The sequence below is a fragment of the Arctopsyche grandis genome, chromosome 2 (genome assembly GCF_051622035.1).
Source record: "Arctopsyche grandis isolate Sample6627 chromosome 2, ASM5162203v2, whole genome shotgun sequence".
Lineage (NCBI taxonomy): Eukaryota > Metazoa > Arthropoda > Insecta > Trichoptera > Hydropsychidae > Arctopsyche > Arctopsyche grandis.
Window position 1 is genome coordinate 37176008 of NC_135356.1, and position 6198 is coordinate 37182205.

Below are 6198 nucleotides of genomic sequence, written 5' to 3' on the forward strand. Positions count from 1 at the left end.
ATTTACAAGTTACGCAAAAGATGTCTGTCAATCATATACATACATACCTATTACCGTATTTCTAACCACCTATTTACATATGTACAATGTTTTACATTTTGTTTTTTGCCAATTACATTTTGTTACTGGAACAATTCTCACTGATTCCGAATCAAGTTTAATTTGCGTATCAGTCATTGTTGTATACTTACTAAATTCTATGTTCCAGGTAATATGGAAAGCGCAGTATTTTTTGTCTGGTTCGACCTGGAGGTAGACACACACATTGATGGGGTGCAATAAGTAGTTGATTTAATTTATCTCGTGCGGTGAAATTCTCTTTCTTTTGTGAGTATTTGCAAGAAATTTCTGTTGACTGGTAGGAACTGTGATCAAATAAAATATCAGAAGATGAAGATGCTGCTAAAGTTCGACTACGTTATTCTGCAGCTTTAATATTTCTCGTGCAATCAATATAGCCATCAAATACGACAGTTACTCTGAGACGAAAATGTCAACATACATACTGAACATATTTATCTAAAATAACGTTGAATGTTTCTTCGCTATCCCACACAACGCGGTGTAGTAAGTATCCTCCGTCAATGATGTACGTCGTATTAGTGTTGTTAATATCAATATTTACCTTTTGAAAACAATCGTAAATAGCAGACTTCTGTGTTTTACCCATCCCGATTTCATCAAACAAAGATAAAGGGTAGGGAGCTAATTCATATTCAAAATATTTCTCTATTTCATCTTGAAATGCTGCAGTAATACTCATGCGTTGGAATATACGTCGCGTACTTATGCATATTATGACGACTACAAGTTTTACAACTTTTTGAATCGTTATACCTAAGAAACGGTGGCTCTTAGGAAAAAAAGTATCAATACATTTTTTATAGATAATTTTATGATCTACAATTTTTGTCTGAAGTAATTTTATAATAAAACTTACCGTTTTGCTGAAAATCACGAAAACTCCATAATTTTGACCTTTGACCTCAGGTAAAATTTTTTCCAGGTATCAGAACGATGACGAGTTTTGACATGTCATTTATAATTATGTTTCAATAATTATACTCACTTTCAGCTTGTTGTGAATTTATGTACTTTCACAGCTATTTTTTGGTCTAATTTGACCGGACTTGTACGTATAATATATATATATATATAAACGGACTGTCGCTAAATATATATATTTGTATATTTGTATATATATTTGTATATTTGTATATATATTTGTATATTTGTATATATATTTATATATATATATTTGTATATTTGTATATATATTTGTATATATGTGACGGACGATCAACCGTCAACCAGTATGGGGAACAAATTTTTTTTTTTCATATTTTCATTTTTTTCATATTTTTCATTTTTTCAGTTTTTTCGGGGCGCCGGAGGCGTTAGCGGTGCTGAGGCCGAAGGCATCTGGGGTGCTGGGGGTGCCAAAGGCGTAGGCGGTGCTGGGGGCGAAGGCCCCGGGGTGCCGGAGGCGTCGGCGATGCACAAAACGTAATCACTTCGTAATTAGTCATTCGTAATTCGTGCATCAATTTCTTTCCGAAACCATTCGATTCAATATCTTTAACTTTATTTTTATTCGAGTTTCAATTCCTTTTCGAAACCACCCGTTGAAATCAACGGGTCCAACACTAACTAGTGTCTGGATATTAATGAAGAGTGATGGCGGGAATTTAGACGAATGACGAATGCGATGGGGGGATTTTATTGGGCTTTTTCTGTATTGGTATATTTTGATGAAGCGCCTCGCGGACCACCGTTTCGGCAACACTGGAGCGGCCGTCGGGTCGGATGATTACGTCACGTGCAGTTTTCGTAATGGGAAAAATAGCTGTGGCGTTATCTCGCCAGGTGTGCTGTCATCTTGCGGCGCACATGGCAACACTGTGGGCAACACTTGCCGCAGACTCCCGAATCGAGCACACGCTTCTCGTCTTTTTCTTGGTTCACCCGATCGTCGGCTCTTCCTCCAGCTCCAGCTCCAGCTCTTCGACCAGACCCCAGAACACTCCACACGTACATAACATATTTACTTATCTATCCATTTGGCGCCCTACTCGCGCGATCTGTCAGGGATCCTCAGGGATCAGCTCCCCGTTGTTTCCGATCTTTCTGTTCCGCACGTCCCGCTCTTCGAGGCGCTCCAGCTCCACTCCTGAGGAATATATCTATCCATTCGCGCCCTTGCATGCCCTTCAGACTTCAGATCTTCCGATTTACCCTTCGCCAGGCCGACCGTTTTTTCCAAGGTCGCCCTCATTTGGCGGCAAACTGAGGGCATTTCTTTTTGTATGAACCGTGAAAGAATTTCTAACCACCTACAATGTTTTACATTTTGTTTTTTGCTAATTAATACATTTTGTTACTGGAACACTTCTCACTGATTCCGCATCAGCCTCCATTTTTTATGTTTTATTTTATATTTTACTCCCAAATTAGCATATCTATCTTTATTTAATTTTGCTTCTTTAAGCATACATTTTAGGTATAAATATATACAATAGTCGCTATTGTACATATGTACATATATCTATTTACCCATTTGTATTCACCCAAATCTGGATAAATCTGATTTTGAGGAAAAACGGGTATAATGGTCGTGGCCATGGCCGTGGAGTCAGAGTCGTAAAAAATCAACCAATTCCAACTTAAGCTACCCAATACATAAGAAATAAACGTAGCATTCATAGATCCATAGTATTTCATTTATCATTAAATTCATAATATTTTCTATATTCACACTATTCCATAACTTAAGGGAGGCGAGTGCCCCCCATGCCACCCCCCTCCCCCAAATGACGTCCTTGATTAAGACTGGCTTAAATCAACGATTTTCAGCACTCGTTAAAAAAATTATTCACCAAAGGACGAAAGGCAATGTATCAGTTTTATCAATTTACTTCAATAAAATTAGAGACTCTAGTTGACGCATATCGTAATACTATTATTTAAAAAAATAATCCGGGCTGGTTGATTTTTTACAATTCCAGCTCGTCTCTACAGCCCTGATAATTACACAAGTCAACTTAAAAAAACAATAATAGATGTAATAGTCAAATATTCATACATATGTATGCTGGCACAATATTCTGTAATTTCATTTATAGTGTATGCTATGAATTACATATGTTACTAATAACAAAATAATAACCATATTTATTACAATATGTTGCAGGTGAGATGGATGAAACCAAAAATGTAACGGTGATGACTTTTGCCGAATATGACGGGGATGGGTAAATATATATTTTCATATACACTCAAATTTCAATATACACTCATTTTGACTTATTTATACTCACTGATCACTTTATTATGGTTTTGAAAAAATCAAACTGAAATTTAATATAGGGACCCGACGGATCCGGGTCCAAAATTTTCCAAATCAAAATCTAAAATATTTAAATTTTAAATTCAAATTTTATTGATTTTTTATTTTTTTTCATTATACAATTCTGGAAAAATATTATAGAGGGTGATAAAAAACATATAATAAAGAAATACAAATATAATACAGTATATCATAATGCAAAATTACAATAAATTAAAATTTTTATTTCGTTTTCCTAATTTTAACATATGTAATAATACTTAAGAAACACTAAAGCATTGAGAGACTTATCTCCCAATACCGATCTCAGTTTAGTGCAAAAATTATTCGATACCGTAGATGTTCTTTCGTTATCTGTTGATGTACATTATAAAGGTTATTAAGATTGACGGTACGCTTTTGTGTATTTCTAAAAAGAGAAAACTCTTACTTTAAATTCCCGAAATGATTAGATTTATTTGTATTAGGATTTTTTGCGTTTTTCAGAATTTAATTTAATTTTATTGCGGTACAAGATCCGTTGATCCGAACAAGCCCTAAATTGTACGAATCTTCTGTTGGGGCACTGTGAAGATTTACATTTATATATTTTTTTTGTGACATGCTTAAAATAAAAACAATTTAATCGATCATAATCTAAATATAATAGTACATGTATGCTCAATTATATTTACATTTATTTTTTATTCAGAAACATTTCATTTGATAATTTACCTTTAAATGACTGATGATGGTTAGTGTGTTGAAATTGGTAGCGAAAAGTGTAGTTTTTTCTTCTTTGGTATATTATAATATTATATTGTATATTATAACTAAAACATTTTTCAAAAACTAAATATATTAAATGCATTTTAATATAATGTGTAATATCGACAGTAAAACAGAATGAAATATTGTATGTTATAAAAATTAATAACATATTTTAATCAGGCTCTTTGTTTACTGAAGTTAAAATTAATTAACAAATAAATACAGGTCAATATTAATATTACAATTATGTACATATATATCTCAGCGGAGGAATTCTAATATTATCGGCACATTTAGCAAATATGTAATTTTGTGTCCCTTTATTAGTATCATTATTAATATAGAATTAATTAATTAAAATAAAGTACTTACTGTTAACGAAATCAGGTATGATGATGATGATAATAATGTCAAAGGAAAAATACTAAAATTATTCGTAAAATCATTTTTAGATTTATAGATTATGCGTGTGCATGAATCATGCACACGCATAATCTATAAATAGCACATACATATTTGGATATTTTCAATGTATCAATGGGGACTGCTGTTTGTTGAGATTTTTTCAAAATTGTGGTATGAACCGCACTTTATACATATGTACCATAGATGTTCTCTTATTTTTATTTCTTTCGCTTTAATCTTTTTCTATGCCGCTCAATGGATCAAGCTCAAACTTTTCAAATGTAATAGGTATCATTTATTGGATCAAGATGATGAGCTTGAGGGGGTTGATAATTACGTGTCTGCACCTGACCTTAAAACACACAAAACCCAGAGTGATGATAGGCCACCGAGTCCACGGCCTGAGCAGAATCCAAGGATGGAGCGGAGACACTCGATCTAAGCCAATTTATTGACATGTATCTATCTATAATTTAACTTTAACTTTACATATATATAAATGATAATACTATCACTTCATATATTAATAAAGTCAATTTTATATTCATGTTTTGTTTTATTTTGAAATTGAATCGCAGCGACCTTTCAGGTATAGATACAAAAATTAGCCCACATGACATATGTACAATTATAGTATTTTGATTCTTAGAAGGAAACGAGGTATGTACAAGTATATTCAAGGCAAAAATTAGAAGTCTGTTTTAAAATTAGGTATTTTATTTTATGCTATGAATGATCCCAGTTTATTATAGTAAATGTGTTACACTAAAAAGCGTCAAAAGCATCAAAGCTGTTTACTCGACATTTGGATATTGTTTCTACAAAAAAATGCACTTTAATGAACATTAAGATTAAGATCAAATTTGATATCACACGACAATTTTTCAAATTATTTCAATACAAAAACCTCTTCTTATTTATAAAGTTTTATTCAAGTGTCAAAAGTAAGATAGGTGCTCTGTTTTTACTATAGTCAGAATTAAATGTGTTGAAAATGGGTAAGTAGGCAAGTCATACCATAGATAAAATAGCTCTGACTCAACGATTTTTGAAACCAATCCAAACAGTCTGATTGAATTCTTCATTATTTCCAAAACAACGTTTTCTGAATAATGTCTCATTCAATAAATTACTTTTGATATCTATCGTTGTCGAATGGTTAGATCTCATAATGTACACAGATTCACTCAGATTTTATACAACTAATTTAACAACAATGCGTATGTATATTATATTTGAAAAATGAACAAAAATACAATTTCGTTCTAAAAAATTGTATTTTTAAATGAAGTTTTACATTTTTTTGTTTTGATTGTATATTACGTTAATTTTAATTAGAAAACGAAAATTACATTGAAAATAGCTTTATAATGGAAAAAATTCAATCTTAATAGTGACCTTAATTTGTACATACATTCAATTGTATATCCGTATATTTGGCAATTATTCAAGAAGTTTCCAGTTTTAACATGTAAAATTTGTTCAGATATTTTACAACGACGTAAGCATGTGCATTCATGGGTACATACATATGTATGTATATCTCAGATAAACAAATATTTTATGTAGGTAATAAATAGTATATCCTATAAAATGATGTTTTTAATCAAAAATTCTAATCTGCATCGGACACACGATTTATAGTTTCAGAAATATGTGGTAAACTGAAAGAAATAAAAAGTAAGAAGTAAGGCTAG